Source organism: Terrapene carolina, unplaced genomic scaffold (genome assembly GCF_002925995.2).
Source record: "Terrapene carolina triunguis isolate 2854851 unplaced genomic scaffold, T_m_triunguis-2.0 Scaffold130, whole genome shotgun sequence".
In the NCBI taxonomy this organism is placed as follows: Eukaryota; Metazoa; Chordata; order Testudines; family Emydidae; genus Terrapene; species Terrapene triunguis.
Window position 1 is genome coordinate 5,676,869 of NW_020664481.1, and position 20,884 is coordinate 5,697,752.

Here is a 20,884-nt window from a genome sequence, read left to right on the forward strand (position 1 = left end):
TACACGAACCCCGAGAGAGCCCATGCGACAGCCAATGCAGTATTCATACTCTCATACCCAAGCGATCATAGTGTTGGATGGATCTCTCAACAGGCTGTCATCGATAGAGGGGGTGTTTCCTGATGGGGTCTTCCTGACTTGCTTGTTCCCTCCATAACATTACCGGAGAAGCCCTTTCAGCCTGTGTCATGACTGTGTCTACCACCTTATGCATATGTATGAGGGTTCCAACCCCCTTTTCCTTTCTGTATTTCCATGCCCCATAAAGGTTGGGGTGCCCTCCTTTTCATAGGTTGTTCTCTTAATTCCCTTTATTCTTATGAGCATCTCATTACCATCTACGGAAACATGTTCCCATGGTAACCTGCAGTAAGAGCAAACCTTTCCACGATGTTACAGTCAGTCAGGTGTCGCAAGGTCTAGACAGGCACATTGTGGCGTATTTTCCCAAACCTCACCTATTGGCACATTCTTTCCAGTAATCTTGTAACTGTACTGGTATAGGGTGATTCCTGGGTCACCTACTTCTGTCAAGCCTCCTTATGCCTGAGGCCTATATGGCTAAGCTGAAATATTACAGGCCTTAGCCTGTAGGCCTTGCCTCACCTTGCTTCTATACCTAAAACACACTCATCACTTATAAATACCTGTCAATCTTATACTCGGATGTCCTAGCCTAATTATAGCTATTCCTATACCTACAACGTAAATCTATTCATCACATGTTGATTACATATGAAATAACATGAGTTAATCACAACAATAACGCAATTAAATGATTACAATGAACTAATTGGCTACAGCTGGAAGGGGCGAATGCTGTTTGCTTTCTGATAACAAGGCTTCAGATGCCAGAGAACTTTCCATGCGTAGTTCTCTAATCTAGGCAATAAGCAGGCAGTGGTTATAGAGAGGTTTCTGTTGCCTTGAGGATGTTCATTCAGAGGCCTGGAGCTTAATGCTCCCCGAGTGCCGGCCGAGAACACATGCCCAGCCTGTCCAGGGGTGAGAGTGCCTCCCCTGGCAGAGTCAGGTGCAGCACCCATGAAGTCCCATCCCGCCTTCCTGGGCTAAGGAATGTCGTTGTGACATGAGCCCAGGGAAAGGCAAAGAGGATGTTCACCCCACGTTCCCAGCACACAGACGTTAGCCAGGCCTGGGGAAAAGGAGTTCGGGCACACTTGGGCCCAAAAGGTTATTTTTTCTGTCCATTTCCTGGGAGATGGAGGAGATGTGGATAGCATCTTCTCCCACCAGCCACACAGCTCTGGGGCTAGAGGAGCCATTCCTGGTTAAAGACAGATTGCACAGCCAATCAGAATAGCGTTCAGGATTGCTATTTTTGTCCTGAGAACCCGGCCTTACTCAAAAGGATATGATCCCCAAAGCTGACGTGCATAGGTGCTTGTGCCCTGCCTTCATCTGAACAGCTCATCAGGACTGTTTGAGTCCTCCAAGAGAGACAGAGACAGCTAATGCCGTATTACAGGCGCTCCTACCCGGGTTCTGCGCCCCAGTGTGTTAAGTACTATCCATACACAGACTGTCCCTGCCCCTAAAAGCTTACAATAAGCTTAATTATAGTAAGAGACATTCTTATCATCCACACCCATCCCCCGCCCTTTTCTCCTTCACACCAGATATAATTGCTTACTTACAAGAAAAGTCATTCCCCACCCCCCAGGGGCTTACCATCTAAATAAACAACGCAGGCCAAAAGCCCCACAGGAATAGAACCGGTGCCCTGTCTTGTTCCCAGACCATTAGACCACACTGCCTCCCATGCAGTGAAAAAACAACAGGGATGATCCAACAGCCCGTGAGGTAAGGACACAGCATGGTGCTCCACCTCCAGATATGAAACAGCTCCACATCTCAGCGTTTTTTTTTTTTCCTTTTGCCTTCTAGTTTTTAATTTGCGAGTGTGCTGTGGATAACAAAGCTGCAATTCCAGCTGGGGTCTTAAGTGATTTTATAAACCACAAGAGTGAAGCTTGAGATTCCAGAGCCTCCACATGGAATTAATGCCTCCGTTTATATTCATGTTCTGCTCTATGCAGAGCTGGAAATGCTATTTCCCCATCTGTATGTTTCTCTTGTCCCCCTCATTCTTGTATTTCTATCCCCCCTCCTGCCATCTTTCTGCTTCTCTTCTCTCCCCGCAGCCTGGCATTTCATCTCCAAAGTCCTGTATATCCCCAAACCCTGCCAAAGAACATGGTTACTGTCTACGCCTTCCTCCGCAGCATGGGGCAGGGGTCGTTGGCTGGAGGATTCTCTGTGACTTGAAGTCTTTAAATCACGATTTGGGGACTTCAACATCTGAGTCAAGGGAGAGAATTATTCCAGGAGTGGGTGGGCCAGCTTTTGTGGCCTGCATCATGCGGGAGGTCAGACTAGATGATCATAATGGTCCCTTCTGACCTTAAAGTCTATGAGTCTATGAGTCTACCTGCCAGGCGTCCCTGGCTCAGCATTGACATCAGTCACTGAACAAGAATGGGAACTGGAAAATAATCACTTTTTCATAACCCTGTCACAAGCTTCGCACTCCTAGCTTATGAAGGCACCAAAATCCCCCCTGTGCAATTAGAGCTGCAACACGGCCAAGTGGAAGAGTGTTATTCCAACTGATTCAAATACATTGTAAAGTAAGGAAGATACATCACAAAGTTAATCAGCCCCAGAGGCATGGACGCCCCTCAGGGGAAGAGAATTGCACAGAATGACAAACAAGGCATGTTAAAACGAACAAACAGCGGTATCTGAGGATCCTCCCAGTGCTTTCCGATGATGGGGGAGCTTTATTATCCCCATTTTACATCTGGGGAAACTGAGGCATGGAGCATTTAAGGGCCTGATTTTCAGCGCTTCTGAGCATTCACGACTCCCAAGATCGGCCAGCAAGTCAGTGGCTCAGCTGGAAATGGAACAGGCCAGGGCAGAGCCTGTCTTACAGTGCAAAGCAAAATGGAGCACCATCCTGGGAGTCTGGAGTCCTGCCTTCTAACTACTAGACAACACTTTCTCCCACGGAACTCCCACATGTCATGATAAGTCCTAGTAACAACTAATCATGATAAGCAAACGATGCCCCCTAATAAGTGGTGGGTGCCTGGTGTGTCTTTGTATGTGTTCACACAGGGAAAACAAATCTCCAGCAGTGAGTCGCAGAGCCTGGGTCAACTGACTGGGGCTCACGCGATGGGGCTAAAAATAGCCGTGTAGACGTTCTGGCTTGGGCTGAAGTCTGGGCTCTGAAATCCAGCAAGAGGGGAGGGCATCAGAGTCCAAGCTCCAGCCTGAGCTCAGACATCTACACTGCTATTTTTAGCCCCATAGTGTGAGCCCCGTGAGCCCAAGTCAGTTGACCCAGGCTCTGAGACTCGCTACTGCATGTAAAAAAAAATATTTTTTTTTTGCTGTGTAAACATATATCAGTGCAGACTTTCCAGATTGCTATTCACTTGTGAACCACCCACTGGGGTCCAGCTGAGGGCCATATTCTGCTCTGAGATGTCCGTGGAAGCAGAACACAAAGCAGGACAATCGCTGCAAACCAGGTCCCCGTTCTTGCAAACTCTGTACGTGAAATGCTGGCTAGATGAGCACAGGCCATGGGCAGCTACTGCAGAGAGCTCACCAGGCAGGACTGAACCCAGGGAAGGCTGCCAAAGACCAGGTGCCTGGCTGGCTGGATAGAGTAGCAGCAGGGCCATGAAAAGGTCAGTGCGGGCAGCTGAGGCCAGGGGACTGAGCCAGGACTTGGCCAGACCAGGCGAGGATACCGAGATGGGCCCTGCTGGTCTGGTTGCAGACTGAGCCCAGGGAGGGCTGCTGAAAAGGACATGAGCTGTGGGTACCGAGATGGGGCCCCGGCAGGGTGGTTGAAGAAGGCAGTGCCTTGGGGCAGAAGCCTTAGAGCTAGGGCCGTGATAAGAACTCGGGACTGTATACACCGGAAGGGGGGACAGCGTGTGCAGCTCGGGCGGAGGGCTGAGCTGCCGAAGACCAGCTGAGAAGACCAGTGGCCGGGGGTGCTCACGAGAGTCAGGTGCCGCCCTGATGTAAGACCAAAAAAGAAAAGCAGATCCCTAACCGAGAGAAAGGGGGTCATCCACGGGAGGTAGGTGCCCCCTGTGAAAAGAACTGTGTTTGCAGGCACTTTTGGCCAGAGAAAAGGGGGCACGCATGAGAGGCGGGTGCTGACCCCATTACAGGCCCCTCAATTCAGTCTCTGATTTTGCTGCAATAATTAAATAACTGGGTGCATTTACCACACTCACCGGTGCCTGTAAAATTACCTGGAAAACTGGAAGCTGTTTAAAAGTCAGGCCCATGATATTCCAGACATATATAAATTAAAGCATCTCTTCATGGTACAGTGCTCAGATCTCAAACTTAACTCTTGCGGTTTGCAAACTCCATGAGAACCTCTGGATGGAATGACAGCTCTTTTGATGTGTGCACCATTTCCAAATGAGATAAAAAGCCCCACTGGCCCACAGCTGAGATTTAAAGTGGTTGAATGTGCAAAGCTGGCAGACATTAGTGTGTGCGTCTCCTCTTCGTTCGTCCGCATTTGGATTTAGTAGCCTGTTGCATTGTGGGTTTTATCACCGTATTAGCGTGTCTCAGCGCTGTGCATCCAAGGGCAGAATTTTGCCCTTGCTTTTGAATTTTCAGTTTTCATTTTCTACCCACCATTTTTCCTTATAAGTGACCTGAGAAAAGGGGAAAAGTATGTTTATGGCCCTGTTTTGTTTCTTTATGATCATAAAGAATGTTTAAAAGGGCTGACTATTTTTTCAATCAATCTTTTTCTGCTGGTAATTTACAGTTGAGATGCAGTGCTTGTTTGCCCTCTTTTTCTTGAAAGACTCTCTGGGTGATTGGACACCTCGTTTGATATCACAAGTACCAAGGAAGTGAAATTGGAGCAGTTGAAAGAGGAAAAGGATTTTTGGCAGACTATTGCGTTGTTTTGTTTTTTGGTTAATACCCATTTAACTCAAACGCTGAATAAACAGGTGAGAGAAAAAGAATGATTTAATTAAGAGCTGAGAAGGCTCCAACTCCACTTTACTGGTACTCCAATGAGAACTCCAGCAAAATCAAGGAAGAACCAAAAGGTTTTCTTAAAACAAAATCTTCTCAGACCTTCTTTATAGATTAGAAAGAAACTAAACAAGGCACAAACTCAGCGCCCCCTTTGACGGTCACTGTTAACAGTTCTTAAGCAAAGGCAAGTTTGACAATCCCAACTATGTTTCCACAGAAAGCTGCTAGAGAAACCGCAGATGATGTATTGGGAGCATTCTACACGTGGTGGAGTAATTAACAATGTGGTTTCAGAGAAAGGGAAATGAAAAACTCTAAGGATTTGATTCAGAAGCGCTCACGACTCATAGCTGGTTCTGTGTACTCAGCATGATTCTAATGCAACCTGTGCCTTAGAATTCGAGATGGGTCCTACATTGTGAATTTTTGATCTGGAATCAGAACTTCCTCAAAGTTCAGGGGTTCTGGTTTGGCCCAGCATAGGGACATGATAAGTGGAGAAATTCAGATCTGGATCCACTTGGGATTCACATCCCATTAGTGTTGGTTTGTCATGTTGAGTGAATTTCATGCAGAGTTTTTCCTTTTGTTTGCATCTCAAACTCAATTTCGTAGGGTTTCACATCAAAATCACATGAAAGCATGGACTGTTCCCAGACCAGAACCCTGGATCTGAACATCCCAAAATATAGTTCTCACCCAACTAGCAAGGTGTCTGTAAATCCAGATTTGGATCCACATTTTATGGCTTGGACCCTTTCCTGCAAAACCATAAATAGATCCAAGATCACTCCAGACTGGGTCAGGGTTTGTTGTAAACCTTTCAGTGAACTGGGGCCAAGCTGAAAACTGGGAGACAGACTGTGAAAACTGGAACAGTGCTCTGCGGCAAACATTGCACTTGGCACTGCTGATTACAGTTAAGGACACACACATTTTAAAATTCCCAAATCTCTGCAGAATCCTCGCCTTGAAATGGAAGGGTACTCTGGAGTCTCGGCTTTCTTTTTTTTAAAATATGTTTTTACCCCTCATGCTATAAGTTTAAGTGCAGCTTCCCACATAACATGTAGGGCCTTGATTATATAGTAGGCTTGCTTTGATTCTGAAGGCTGGAGCTTACTATTAGAGTTAGAAGGCTGGGCTGAGTTGAGCCAAGGAGAGAAGGGAATATGCTCTCATTGCACAATTGAACGTCCACAGTGGCATAGGATGTTCCTAGGACAGTTATATGTTTCTGGCACAGCACAGCCAAGCTCTCACTGATCTTTTTTGGAGCTATTCAGGATGGATCCTGCGTGCATCCTGCTGTCTTCTTTGCCCACCCTGCATAGTGCATATATGTCTGTTTCCTGTCTCAGATGCAAACTCGGTCATTACGACAATTCTCAGCATTAATCTTAGTGCTGCCACCTACAACTCGCTTGCTGACCACAGCCAGGTGAAGAGTATTCTAGAGGAATGTACAGCAAAGTACAACAGCGCTCTCCAGTTTGCATGGCATCCTGGATAGGCAGGTGCTCTGCATCTGTGACTGTAGAGAAGTGAATCCAAGAAAAGTTGTAGTGCTGCTTCTTACTGTGCCAGCCATGAATGCTGGAAATGACTCATCCTCAACTCCACCGTCTCTGGAGTTCTTCTTTCATGAGCCTGGACAAAGGAACTGCAGATTATTTGGAACGACAGAGCTGTCTACAGTCTAGGATCCCCAAACAAAACCCTGGCTGCGTGCCACCCGATCTGTAACTGCTTGTGTATGGCTCTGGGCATCAGCAAGGAAAAAAAAGTGAATTAAATTAAAATATACCCAACCGTATGGTAGTAGCAGTGGTAGGAATAATGAGGAGGAGGATGTAGCTTCAAAAGCATGCAAAGTGCTTATTATATTTCCTTGGGAGAATGATAGTTTAAATTATGGGGAACAGAGTTTGCAAACTTGAATATGTTGCATGAAATTAAATGCTTTGAAAATTTTTTAGCGCTCTGGTCATCATTACTAACTGTCAGGGTGATTAAGCACGGGAATAAATTGCCCAGAGAGGCTGTGGAATCTCCATCATTGGAGGTTTTTAAGAGCAGATTAGAAAAACACCTGTCAGGGATGGTCTAGATCAGTGGTTCTCAAACTGGGGCCGCCACTTGTTCAGGGAAAGCCCCTGGCCGGCCGGGCTGGTTTGTTTACCTGCTGCGTCCGCAGGTTCGGCCGATCGCGGCTCCCACTGGCCCACTGACTGCACGCTGCGGATGCGAATGAGGATGTCACACCATCAGCATACGTGAAAGTGCCCCCCGGTCCACTGACCCCCCCACTCCACCTCTCTGCACCATCATTTCTCATTGCACAAAGTCATTGAGACCAGCTGGGCTGAGACCACGAATAGCCCAGATATCAGGGACAAGGGTAGTTGTTTACTAAGGCATCAGGCCCATGTCAAGATGACCAGCTTCCGAATGAACACTACCAAGAGGACAGCAGCTCTGATGAAGAAGAGCAAAGCCTGCCAGGTGCCATGAGATTGCCTGCAGCTACTCCAGTGCTGTATGTTCCATGCAGGCAAGGCTGGAGGGTCTGCAGCAGGAGGCAGGTGATGGTTGCTAAAGGACACAAGGACATGAGTGAAACAAACAGCACAAACTTCTCTCTGTGTCAGTCTCTCTAGACAGCGATGGAGAGGGAGTGCATTGACAGACAGACACGTGGATGGACAATATGGATACAAGGAGATCAATACATTCATCTATAGCGCTTTTGAGTTGTAGATCTCAAAGGGCTTTACAAAGAAGGTCAGTTTCATTATCCCCTTTTTACAGATAGACGAATCTCTAGCCCGGCTCTTGTTCTGCAAAGTGCATGTGCACAGCCTCTGGATAATACGGGATTGGTGGAGTCCTTCGAGCTTCTACCCAGCCAGACAACTGAGCAGGGGCCAAGCAGTAAGTAGGAGGGTTGGTCATTCCCCTAATGCATTAGATAATCTCTTCCTGGAAGGCTCTCTGACCTGGGGCCTGACCTATGGCAAAGTGTTCTGCGTTGGGCGCTTGGCATTTAATTTTTTCAGTTTATAAGGGAAATTAGCAACTCCCAGTCCCCGCTCAGCCTAATGCCCGGCTGTGCTTTAATAATTGAAACTAACTTTCATTAATCTACTGTAGCTGATTGGCAGACTCAGCAGGCACTTTGGGCTTCTCTAAAAAATTCATAAGGAGTTTGAACGGCTGCGAATGGTATCTGTGTTGCAAATGCTGAGTCGGGTGAATCTGATCCACCTGCTGCCCTTCCAGGGGTGGAGACAGGTTAATGCAGCAGCAAGAGCAGCGAAATCCCCACCGGACCCCAGTCCATCTCAGCAGAAAGCAGCTGCGTAACTCCCTGCAGCTCTTCCCCCTGAAGGAGGTGGGTTACATTACCGGGGTGGCCGTTTCTCTGTGTAAAGGTCGAGCAGTGGCTCTGAAGTGCTGGCAAGAGGAACTGCCTCCTTTGAAGACAAGGGCTGCAGGAGGGGCTCTGTGATGATCTCGGTCCAGTGGGGAGAAGGCCACAGGTGAAAGTAAGCCGGTACGTCCCGGTATGGCGTACCGGCAAGAGCAGGGGCTGGAGCCCCAGGCCCTTTAAATTGCCACCAGAGCCCCATTGCTGGAGCCCTGGGGTAGGGCTGCGGGGCTCTGGGGGCTATTTAAAAAGTCTGGGGCTCCCGCTGCTTCTACCGCCCCAGCCCTTTAAATAGCCACCGGAGCCCCACCGCCACTACTCCAGGGCTCCGGCGGCTATTTAAAGGGCCAGTGCGGTAGAAGCAGGGGAGCCCTGGGCCCTTTAAATAGCCCCCGGAGCCCTGGGCTGCTGCTGCTACCCCGGTGGGGGGGGGCACTTACCTTACAGGGGGGACTGGGGCTGGCTCTGACTCCCTCAGCCACGCCCCTTCCGCCCTAGGCCCAGCCCCTTCCGGAGGCCAGAGCTGGCCCCAGCGTACCGGTAAGTCACTGGACTTACTTTCACCTCTGGAGAAGGCAGATGTGCTGGGGATGGAGATGAAGGTGCTCTGAGGTGGGTGAGGATGAGGGAGCCGGGTGACTTCCGCTATATGTGTCTCGTGTCATTCCCCCACCGCAGGCTGAGCGGAGAGCCCCACGGGCAGCCGACAGATTCCAGTCGCAGGGAGGTTCCCCAGACCTGCCCGTGTACTTTACAGCTCCTCAAGGGGTTCCTTGCTGAGCATCACTAGCCCGTGTTCTGTCAGATGAGAGCCTCCTCGTGCGTCTTAACCAAAACCATCCCTTCCAGCCCGATGAAGCTCTCAGCCACATTCAGCGTCCTTCAAGCCTGCAGCCTCCAATCAAGCTTCTGTGAGGGCCGGATGGATGGAGAGCCCACCCACCGTAGGGCCCAATCCTGTTTCCATGGAAGTCAGTGGAAATGTTGCTACTGATTTCCATGGGAGCTATTTAGGCCTCCCTGTACCTGCCATGTGGGAGAACTGCAGAGAGGAGCTAGCCAGAGGCTGCCGCCGGTAGGAGCGGAAGCAGCAGAAGCAGGAACCTCTGGATGTTCCGATAACTTCCTGCAGTTTGCGTGGACTCTCTCTGCCCTGTGCTGATCAGCTATTTGCTCCAGCCCTCCTGCTCCCACAGCTTGACTGGATACCTGCCTCTCTTACCCTCTTCTCCCCCGTCACCCCTTCCACCCCCCTTCCCTTCCCGTTTAGCTGCTCCCCTCTGAATTTAAACCTCCCCCAAAGACTCATAGAACTAACATGCCAGTTGTCACATCATTGTTCACTCTGTTAGCGTGTTCTACCCCTTCCCCCTTCCTGTGTCTGGCTTCTCTCTTAGACTGTAAGCTCTTCAGGGCAGGGACCGCCGGTGACGCTGTACAGTGCCCGGCACAGTGGGCCCCATTTTGGGTAGGCCCTTAGGCTCTCCCATAATAAACATGACTAAGAATAACAGTAGTGCCTCCATGGGACATAGCTCTTATGACACGCTAGCAGGTCCTGCCTCCACTGACTAATGGAGCCTTCCACTGAACCACTACTTGCGGCTATATGGCAGATAAGGAGTGACAGTAACACAGCACAAGGCCGGTGTCTGAGAGACCTTTGATGGGGCAGGCAGGCCTCACAGTCCAATATCTTGGTCTTTCGGGCTGTGCTTCTTGATCCCCTTCTCTGGGTACATCGACAGTGCCTGCGGCACGGAGCTTCCCAGCCCAGGTCTGCAGACTCCGGTTTATGGAGCTCATGCTTGGGAGGGAACTCAGGCTCTAAAGCCCACTCCCCTCTCGTGCAGTGCAGACGTATTAGAGCCCACGGCAAGTACCACCTAGCAAAGCATTTACACCAGCTGGTAGTTTTCCAGATGGCCCACAATGATGGGCAGTTATAGTCTTTGGCTGCAATGATGCCATTCCAGCGATATGTCAAAACCTGTCAAGAGAATTTAAAAGAATGACGTTGTGCTAGGAAAGGGGCGGGTTTGGCCCCAGCGGGAGGGAGGCAGACAGCCCAGGTATTTCACTGCAGTGTGCGGTGGGGCCTTTCTGAGGAGTCCATAGGGCTACGTTGGGAGCTGGCCTCCTTACGGCCTTGCACAGGCTGCCTGCCTCGTGGGTCCCAGCGTGAGGATGACCATCCCCATGCACATGCAAGCGGGCAGGGATGAGGGCGGACAAGGGTGGGGAGTGGGCGGAGCTCATGCTGCTCCGCCCCACCATAGTGCTGGTCTGCACAAGCGAGCTGATGCGTGGCAGGAAGTACGCTGCCTGAGGGAAGGGCTGGTGGGGTGTCCCTCCATGAAGAACAACAAGGGAGAAGGGCGGTGAACAAGGGAAATCCTGTGGTGCTGCAGCAGGGCAGATTGCAAAATCCCCGTCTAGCCCTTAGCCTGGAAGGGGTTGGGGGGCCCTGTCTGGCCACCTCCATTGTGCAGCGCCTAGAAAAGAGGGTCCCGCTCCTGATAACAATATTTAGTGTGCAGTGCTGTTGCTAGCCGTGTTGGCCCCAGGATGTGAGAGATGCAAGGTGGGGGAGGTAGCCATTTTATTGGACCAACTTCTGGTGGTGGAAGGGACACAGAGCTCTCCCTCAGAATGCCCCTTTATTTTAAGTGGTCTCCGACCTCTAGCATCTGTGAACCCCTTATGCTTAACAATCTGTCCCATCTTGTATTTAGCCCAGACACCCTGGTTACCTTCCCCAGACCTGAAGAAGAGCTCTGTGTTGCTCGAAAGCGTGTCCCTTCCACCAACAGACATTGGTCCAACAAAACTTATGACCTCACCTACCGTGTCTCAATACTATTTAGAGCTTTTCAGGAATTCTGTGGCCAGCCTCGGGCCGCAGAAGCTGAATGCAGCCATTTGTTCCCTTCAGCCTTAGGGACTGTCTGGTGTTTTTTTAAGGAACGCTGAGGCCCCTCATTTCAATGGTAACTCCCCCGAGTTGGGGAGGCCAGAGGCTACTGGCTTCACGAGACCTTAAGGATGGCTCTGCCTCATTGAATGGATTACAGAGTAGAGAGGGAGGAAGGAAGAAGCGCGATGGAGACAGACAGAGAAAAATCCAGCTGTTGAGTCTGCCGAGCCACTCTCCGCTCCCCCCTTTGCCTTTGTTACAGGCCCTTTAACAAAGTGCAGCTCCCAGACATGCTGGGAGAATGCCATCTTAAGTCAGCATCAGCACAGCAGTGGTGTGATCCCAACCATGATTAGAAGCCATCTGCTGGGGATCGTTAGTCTGAAATGTATGAAACTGGGGAAGGCAAACTTTATACACCGCATTGTTTCATAACATGCTTAGGAGAGTCCAACTCAGCAGATTAGCGAAACGTAGACACTATATACATTGCTGTGGGAGGATTAAACCAATGAGTTTGGCAGATACTTTTTAGCTAATTTCCTTCTTTTTATTTCTGCATTTTGTGAGGGAATCTGATGCATGTCAGTGCTTATGAAAGTAAAGAGCTAATATCACTGACCAGAACTAGGTGCACTGATGAATTTCCTTCTCCGTCCGTTGTTTTACTCTTGTGCTGTATTAGTAGGACATTTGGGGATATTGTTTGTATGAAAGAAAGAATAGAGTTGTATGGTATTGTGCTGTGGCTAGGAGGTATGTTAGCTTCCAAGTACTCTCCTATCAATACCCCTCAGTCCTCACCTTGAATGCCAGAGGTTCTTTAGTACTCTGGTATGCTTCTCTGGCCAGGTAGCACCAGGCCAGCTGGTGGGCACAGACCATGCTATGCTGAGCTGTTCAGAAAAGGATCAGAGAGTGGAGCAGGGCACTTGGAAGATGAAGGGTTAAATGCCAAGCCAGAGTACATGAGCCTGTAGGTGGCTTCTGGTGCATAGAGGGTGAGGGGGAAGTTAGCACACAGACGGTCCGGAAGATACAGGGACGGGGAATGCTGGGAATGGCAGTGGAGCACTATCCAGGCTTGAACCGAGGTACCGGTGCCTTTACTACCATCACAGTGCAAGTGGGCATGGGGAGGTCACAGCTCAACCCACCCACCTCCCCACACACTCCAGATCTACTCACCAACTGACAGGTCCACAAAATAATGTGACTGCCATTATCTTGTGCATGCTTCACATTTCTGATAGCCCTGCTTTGTAATCTCTTGGAATGTAATCTCTTTGGGGCAGGGGACTGTGTTTATGTTGATGTTCCCTGCTGTGCCCACATCACCGCCAGCACTCATCTGATAGAGCAACAATAATAATGACATGGAAGGGAGAGAGAAATTATCAATGGTGTTGATGCTCGCTGGTTTCAAGGATTCATTGTGAAATTTTCTCATGGGACTTGTTAGAAGGAGGAGCAGGTTGACCCAGAGACAGATTTGAGTACGGGCTTCTTTATTGTGATACTTGTTCCCCTCGACCCAATTGTCGAGTAAGCACTGGATTAGTTACAGCACATTCTTTTTATTTAGGTTAGTATGTAAATGTCTTCATCTGTTACAACACTCCCCAAACCCTTATTAAGTAACAGAAACACCCCTACTATGATTATACCCACCCCTAATGACTGATTACAGCATTATGCACATTATACACACAGCTTTACCTTGAAAATACATTTCTTTGCAGTAATTTATTGCTACGAATTCCCTTAATCAGCAGTTCCCTGGGAAGGGAGGAAGGGGCCATGGCCCAGGGCTCGGAAAGAAGGGAGGGGGAGAGAACACTTTTTTTACACATCGGATATTCTTTAGACAACTACATTTTTCATGCAGCTGCAACATTTATTTATCCCCAACAAGCTGAAGGGGAGGGCGAGGGATGACACTTATCTATCAAGCGAAGAAATGGTGCCTGCCTGTGACTCTACTCCCTAATGCCGTACCAGCACACCAGCGGTCTCCACTTAACCCTTACATATTCCAACAGGACAGATCGCTGTGAAGAACGGGCGAATCCAGTGCAGTGGAGTAGGAGGCAGTTGTGATTAGATACCTACTGGTATATTTGTATGGCTTTGTTCCCCCACAGGACTCCTGCATCCCTTTCTACCCACCTTCCCACTATCGCAGCACTGTGTCAGTCAGTCAGCGATTGCTTTCAGCCAGATTCCTGCCCTGTCGCTTCTAATTGTAACAGGGTCTCCCCAAACCCAGCATCAGACCCTGTCTGTGCCTCAGTTTCCCCATAGTCATGTAAACTAGTTAGCCGACTCACCAGTCTGCTGCATTAGTAATGCTTCCAACAGTGTCAGTATTTCCATCCCCCGGGGATGCATTTATTGTTCAAATGCAAACACCATTCATCACCAACCAAACCAGGTAAACTAGGTCCTGCACCTGGCCCCTCCTAAGACTTCAGCCTCTGTCCACATAGCAGGGATCCCCAGCCAGGTCTTTCACTTAGGTGGTGTGGCAAGTCCCCTTCCAGGACCATTCCCTGACCCAGGGCTACTGCGAGGCTACCATCCTCCTGCAGGAACTTCCCTTGTCCCCGCAGCTCTGCACCCCGTAAGTGAGCTACTTGTTGGCCCTTTAGCTCACAGCCAAAGACTAGTCCCAGCTCCCTTCAAGGGCCATGCCACCCTATGATGTTGCTGCTGGGGCACTGCTGGCAACATGCTACTTTCCATGTGGAATGACAGAATAAACACAAGAAATCCAATGTTTTAGGGGTGGGGATGCCTGTTATGATGGCTTCTAATCCCTAACTGATCATCCAGATCTCAGTGAGCTGCCAAGTTTGGCTCCCATTGAAGTCAGTGGGGTTGTTTGGCCACTGACTTCCTTGGGAGCAGAATCGGGTCATAAGATGGACCCAAACTTTGAGTGGCCTGCTTAGATCAGAGGCCCAACAAAACAAGATTTGATCCGCTACTATAAAGCCATCCATCTACAAAGAAAGTAACCAGTACGAACAAACTGGAGGGGGACAGTTCACTGGAAGTGTTCAAATCCAATGAAGGCTAAAAGGCCGCTAACTAAATAAGAGATGGGGGGGGGCAGCATTCTTTTCAAGGGTGTCATGTAAAAGTGCAGAGATAATACACTGATCTGAACCAGCCTATGTGCCGCTTGTGTCCCCGTGGGTGTAGAAACACAAGAAGGTCAATGGAAACGATGCAAGTGTTGTCAGTGAGGACACAAAGAGTGACTAAGGGAGCTAAATTTATAGAGTCTGGGAAAAGAAAGACTCAGGGTCACATGGTCTAAAAATACCTTCAAGGTAACAATATAAATGAAGGAAGGCAATTGTTCATGGCCTCAGAGGAAAGTAGGACAAGGAGCAAGAGCTGGAAGCTAAAGAAAGAAAAGTTTAGCCCAGAGATTAGGACAAAAAGTCCCTAACTGTGGGGAACTGGGCAGCGGAACAGGCTGTCAAGAGAGCAGGGTGTGGTACTAACACTGTAGCTACTCAAGAACTGGTTAGATGAGGGGTGAACGAGGCAAGGTCTTGCACAAGAGACATCAGACTAGCTGCCACAGAGAGGGGTGGGGTATGCGGGGGTCCCTTCCGGTTCTCTGGTGACATCGTCTGTAGGCCAGTCACATACAGCATTCAGAGAGCACTACATCGAACGCACTGCACCCAGATGTAAGCCAAGCACCACAAACATCCCCACTCACGTGCTTGTTATTAAATACCCAGTGCAAGGAAATGCAGGATTTTTTAGCAGCACTTCATTTTCATGGATGCCACAGCAGAGTGTGGCACTCCTGGGGTGGTGGTGAGGGGCACAGGTGGCTCTATATGGCCTTTCCTTCATCGTGAGGGCTGCTAGGATGGAAAGCACGCCCTGGTATGAGTAACAGCATCTTCAGGGTTGCCCCAGCAGCTCCTAAGGGATTGCCCTTCTGGCCAGGATCACATGTATCATGCTCTGACTCTCCCCACCAGCCCCATTCCTCAGAATGCCCCCGTCACATGGAAATCCATGGCTGCTACCGGTGCAAAGAGCATTTAGGAGAGGATTTGGATTTGGCCCTTAGTGCTAAATTTACCCTGGTGCAAGAGGGTGCAATCCTATTGACCTCAGCCGCATGCACATGAATTTAGCCCTTAATATTTATACTGGCAAATTAGCTACGATAGTCATCGCTAACAATCGGACCCTACAGGAAGTTATCTGAGCTTATGGGCAGAGAGCCAGACAATGTTTTGACCACAAAAACACACACTGAGTCTCTTCAACAAAAATCCAGTGTCATTTGGTTCTCTATTGTTCCCTATTTCGCATGTTCCGTCAGGCAGCAGTTACTTCAAACGACTTTATTACTTGGCACAGAGCACAACCCAATTCTTAAGTCTGAGTGATTTTAACTTTCTATTAAGAGGACAACCACAGTAAGGTTTCCACATGAGAGCGTAGTATGTCTCTCTCTCTCCTCTGCAGCATGTCCTACTGAAATGCAGAACAGCAGCTACTTTTGCAGCACGGAAGGAGACTTCTCCCCATTGAAAGAGACACATCCATTGGAAATCGTGTCAATCTTCTTATTTATTATAGACTCCTTGACTTTAAGGCCAGAAGGGACCATCATGAATGTCTTTGTAGTCTGGTAATACATAGGAGACCCAGGCATTGTGCCAGGCACTGTGCAAACACAGAATACAAAGATGGTCCCTGCCCCAAACAGCTTACAATGTAGTTTTAGGTTCTACATCTGGCCCTGAGCCCCCTGCTAATATTTGGGTTTTACAATCACATTTTCCTATTTTTTAAGACATTTTTCTCTGCCATGTTTTCATGTGACAGATCCAGACAAACAACAAGGGAACCTGAATTGCCAACTGGTGATTAATAGATGAAACGTGAAACTGACTGGACACAAAGTGCTAACAAATGGACAGTGTGTGTGTGTGTGTGTGTGTGTGTGTGGAGAACAAAGGAAAACTTTCATTTATAGTCATCTTAGGTGTTAGTCCTAACAGTAGCAGACAGAACATGTTTAGACAGAAGTGCTGCTGCTGATGTATTTATCAGTACCATTAGTCCAGGCACCTAACTTCCCTAGGTTCCTTTAAAAATCCTTGACTGTTTTTCTTACAGTAATGCCCAGAGGCCCCAATCAGGGATCAGGACCCCATTGTGCCAGGAGCTGTACATATCCATAGGAAGTCATAGTTCCTGACCCAAACAGCTTACCTTCTATTTTTTAAATTGCCAATGTCCCATTAAAGCTGCAGTAAAAGGCATAATAAGCAGCATATACCACACTACCCCCCTGTCCCTTTTATTTTATTTTTACAGCTCTCTTTTAATGCAGGGTTTCTGGTCTCAAAACCAAAAACGATCTGATGTTTGTTACACGTCATCAGCAGCCCTACTGATAGAGAGGTTGAGAGAGAGACTCACATAATAATGATTGTGTTTCACCTATATAATTATGGAGGCCTCAGGAGCGACCTTATAGTTCATGTTGCACTGAGATTTCCATGTAAAACAGGACTAAAATCCCTCTGTGTCATGCTTTAATGGTGGAATTTAGTCTCAAGATTTGGCACAATTAAATATTTTCTAACCTTTGTAGAGGAAATATTTTTAAATGCTGCTTTTTGGAAATCCTGCACTGTTTTCCACACCTCTTTGGATTCCTCTAGCTCAGTGGTTCCCAAACTTGTTCCGCCGCTTGTGCAGGGAAAGCCCCTGGCGGGCCGGGCCGGTTTGTTTACTTGCCGCGTCCACAGGTTCGGCCGATCGCGGCTCCCAGTGGCCGCGGTTCACTGCTCCAGGACAATGGGAGCTGCTGGAATCGGCACGGGCTGAGGGACGTACTGGTTGCCGCTTCCAGCACTTCCCATTGTCCTGGAGCAGCGAACCGCGGCCACTGGGAGCCGCGATCGGCCGAACCTGCGGATGCGGCAGGTAAACAAACCAGCCCGGCCCGCTAGGGGCTTTCCCTGCATAAGCGGCGGAACAAGTTTGGGAACCACTGTTCTAGCTAAACTCTGCAAATGCCAAACTTCATGCACACGGGCACATTCTGAACATCTTAGACATAGGCCACATTTGAAATTAGATTAAAAAAGAGTAGTCATGAAACGTACAATAGCCACAACAGCCTCTGTTAATCATCAGAACACACCAGCATATAAGCAATCAACCTGATTGGCCTTCAAGGAGTTCTGTTGGTTGTTCAGGATGAGAGTGTGTATATATATGTGGGTTGTGGGTGATGAAAGGGAAGTAACTGAGCCTGGGAAGAGGGATGATGAGTGGAGTGTTGATAGGACATGCAGTTTAGCCAACTTGGTGCAAAGTTGGCGAAGTATTCTGTGTGAAAATATGGTTAGAGATGGGCCAAAGAGGCCAGCTTTGGGTTATGAAAATAGTTCACGGGTTGAATTTTGGTTTTGCACGACCAAACCCAAGGACAGCTCAGACCTGGGTACCAATTCATGTCAACCACTGCAGACTTGGACAAAAGGTTTGGTTTGGGCTAACCGCTAAATATAACAGTATCGTCATTCTACACATTTCACCCTATTTCACCTGTAGTAAAAAGAAGGATTACTAAGAGGCAAATAATTATTTAAGTCTGTATATTAGTTAGTCTATATATTTCAACTATCTATCAAGCCTGAAAGATCCATTTCACAGAAGGGGCAACACCACACCATTCTTTTGAAAGCTATCAGTAATATTGAAAATAAGGGGCTGATTTCATATTTCTAGTTATTTGTTTGTGGGTCTTAACATCCTTGGAGCAGAGCAAAGTCCATTCCCAGTCTTGCTTACACACGCCTAGTTAAACCACAGAGCTTTCACAAAACCTTTTCCTTTCTGCGCCCCTAGCAAAAATATCTTAGCACAAGTGGAATTACTCTGTGAAATGACCCTGCTCTACACAGATATAGCACTTCTCTGATTTATTACTGTCTGTATAGCAGTAGCATCTAAAGGCTGCAGCAGAGATCAGGACCCGGTTGCGCTGGGCAAACACAGACTGTGAGAGTCCCTGAGCCCAAAAGCTCCCAGTCTAAACAGACAGGACAGACAAAGAGCGGGAAGGGAAACAGAAGAGAAGTGACTTGCTCAAGGTCACACAGCAGTTGGTGGCAGAGCCAAGAATAGAACTCAGCTCTCTTGATGTCCAAAACCACTATACCATGGTACCTCTCAATTTGAAGAACTGTGATGGTCGACACTGTGCCACAAAATACAATCTATAGGAAATCCTGGAAGGAGGAGGTGGGGATGCACTAAGGCTTGGTCTACACTTACCCCCCAAGTCGAAGTAAGGTATGCAAATTCAGCTACGTGAATAACGTAGCTGAATTCGACATACCTTACTTCGAATTTACCGCGGTTCAGACGCGGTCCACACGCGGCAGGCAGGCTCCCCGTCGACTCCGCGGTACTCCTCTCGTTGAGCTGGAGTACCGCAGTCGACGGGGATCACTTCCTGGTTCGATTTATCGCGTCCAGACCAGACGCGATAAATCGAACTCGGAACTTCGATCCCCAGCCGCCGAACTAGCGCGGCAGTGTAGACCAGCCCTTAGATTCCAAGGTAGAGTTAGGTGAGTTAGGCAGGGGCGGCTCAGTTATATTGGGGCTTCATTCAAAATGGCAGGCTCCTTCCATCTCCCTTACCAACTCTTATTCTCAGTTCCAGTCGGCTCCTGTTTTCCACTCATTCCAGAACTTCCTCCCAAGTGAGGCAACACGAATGGCCAGCTGGCAGCACTTAGGTGTGTGCCTCCTTGGCTCTCACTTGTGGGTCTGCCCCGGGTCCTCTGACCATGGGCTCTATCCCTGTTGTTCAGATGCCTTGTGGCATGATGGGTACCACTGAAGTATGACACAAAATAATGGGCAAATGGTATGCAATGCATGGAAGTGTTTCTTTTGGGCTCACAAAACATTTGCAAACTACGGTGAATGTCGAGTTTGTAAACGCTTGCCCAATAGTTTGGACAAATAATTTTCAAACTGTTCACTTCAGCTAGGTCATTCGCTTTTCATGGCATGGGATTGGTCGCATAGTATGTTTTCTGCACTCTGCTGGCGTGGCTGAAACTATTTACCAGAATAATAAGGCACTTTGGGCACAAATGTTTAAAGAACACTAGTGCTCTTATAACTATACACAAAAATTCACAAACAAGGAACAGCATGACCCTACTCTGAGTTTGAGTAATTTCTTCATGGATAGACTTGCACATCAGTTTTTCTATTATTCAACTAGCTCTTGTTTTCTGAACGACTTGCACAGATGATTTCTCTTTCTGACCTGTGTTGGAGGGACAGTGCATTAGGGGTTCCCCTTTGTGCACATTACCGTACGGCTGTCCCAAATGAACTCATTTCTGGACCACACATGGTAGAATCTGAAGAGCAGACAGAGCTCTTCTAGTCCACTAAGGACCTCACTTTGCTAAGTCAGCTTCTCCTGGGAGGTGTCGAAATATTACGGTGATGTGAGACCATATAAAACCCAATGGTAGGTAGATAGAGGACCCTAAAGCCAGCGCCAGCCCTGGGGATACATGCTCTGTAAGGTTTTGGGTGGTGTCTCCCTGAAACTTGGCTTAAACATCAAGGAGACCAGTGACTTATTAGGCAGACCTGGCTCTGCCCTGATGCCCTTAGCAGAATTGCTGCATTGAAGTCCTGAAGTTCTGCCAGGACTCTGGCAGAGGAGCGCCCTGCACTGGGTGCCACTCCTCCCACATCTCCTATCTAGAGGAGAAAGGAGCAAGGCACAAGAACGACAGAGGCAGCGAGCAGCCCAGCCCCCCCACCCGGGATAACCTTCTCCCTTTTCTTGCAGAGAAGAGCAAAGTCAGAGACAGTGGTTCCTGGCCTCATCCCCTCCCCTCATCCTGGGGAGAAGCAGTGAGTGTCTTCTCCTCATGGAGAGACAAGGGGAAGGATTAGCTCCTAGCTGGCTTCCCCCTCAAGCCTTCCAGGGTAGAGAGGACCTACCCTGACGGCTCTCCTCCCACTCTTTCCTGCTCCCCTCACCCAGTGGAAGAGTGGGGGTGGCCCCTGCTTGCTGCCTTCAACAGAGGAATGGGCGGGTGGGAGGAGTAGTAGCACCTCTACTGGTAGGGGGGCTTTTGTTTGTCTGTTTCCCAAAGAATCAGAGTCTGGCAGGGAAGAATTGGGGGAAGAGAATCCATTTGGGCCTGGGGAGGGGAGCCATTTGTGAGTCCGCGTGATAATATGAATGTGGGGAAGGCTGGGAGGGGAGTCACTCTGGACCTGGAGAGTGTGGGGGGGGGGGGGGAGGGGGCCGGCTTCCTGGCTGGGGGGGGGGGTGCGGTGGGGAAGGTGGGGGGTGGGGCGGAGGGGGGATGGCTAACGAGGGGGGGGAGGGCATGCATTCCCCACAGATGAGTTGTGTACACCTTTGG